The sequence below is a fragment of the Rhinopithecus bieti genome, unplaced genomic scaffold, assembly GCF_001698545.2.
Source record: "Rhinopithecus bieti isolate Rb0 unplaced genomic scaffold, ASM169854v2 scaffold_21703, whole genome shotgun sequence".
In the NCBI taxonomy this organism is placed as follows: domain Eukaryota; kingdom Metazoa; phylum Chordata; class Mammalia; order Primates; family Cercopithecidae; genus Rhinopithecus; species Rhinopithecus bieti.
In genome coordinates, this window is record NW_016812332.1 from 7,076,299 (window position 1) to 7,077,404 (window position 1,106).

The window sequence follows — 1,106 nt, forward strand, 5'->3', positions numbered from 1 at the left end:
TAAATTATTTCAAAAGTAAGTGACACTCAAAATTTTTGTGTGTGATATGTTAAATAACTGTATGCTATTAAGATGAGGAAAATCTAAACTAAGCACATAAAATGCCTTATTGTCATCTACATCTAGATTTTCCAGATCAATATTCTTTGGTCCTTTGTAAGATATAGTTTCCCTTTTCATGTTAAAACAAAACTGTTGGTAGAATAAGCAGTATACTATCTTTTCAGAAAAAAGCCTAAATTTCATATGCTCACCAAATTCAGCCATAATTTTGTGTTAATATAATGAGGCCGTTATTATTTTCCTGATACTTTTTTATGGTACCACTCTTAAACATTTTGAAAATTGTTGAAAATAAAATGAGCACAGCCAACCAAAAGTACAGTATGAAATGTTTTTTACTTTGCACTCTAAAGCAATTTCAAGTAAATTAAACTAAATTGAAATAGTAAGGAGAAAAATCACATAATGAAAATTCAAATTTTCCATATTTATTCTTGATGGGTGCAAACATATAACTATAGTATGAAATCAATAAAAGATAATATAGCAATAACATCACCTTGGTATAATACAATAATAAAGTCATAACATCTGATATAAAAAGTTAGCTCCTCATGGCAATATCCGCAGAGACATTAGGAAGCATAACTTAAAATTGTATTTCTTGGGTCTCAAATGCTTGAGGTCCCAGAATATGCCAATTTTCTGTCAGTATCTGCAACCCAATGATCTATTACTTACTTGGGAGAACATCTAATCTTTCTACAGATCTCACTGTCACCCAGGCTGGAGTGCAGTGGCAAGAATTTAGCTCACTGGAGCCTCAACTCATCCGGGCGCAAGTGATGTTCTCTTCTCCATTCAGCCTCTGAGTAGCTGGGACCACAGGCACATGCCACCACATCCAACTAATTTTTTTTTTTTTTTTTTGTATCTTTTGTAAAGATGAGTTCTATTTTGTCTAGGCTGAGAGAATTGCCTTTTTAAAAATGATAAATATTTTCATATAGGAGAATTGGAGCAAAATTCACCCCTAGTTATCTAAAAGATTACATCTTATAATCTAGTTATCAACTAGATTATAAAATTAAATTTTTTTTTTT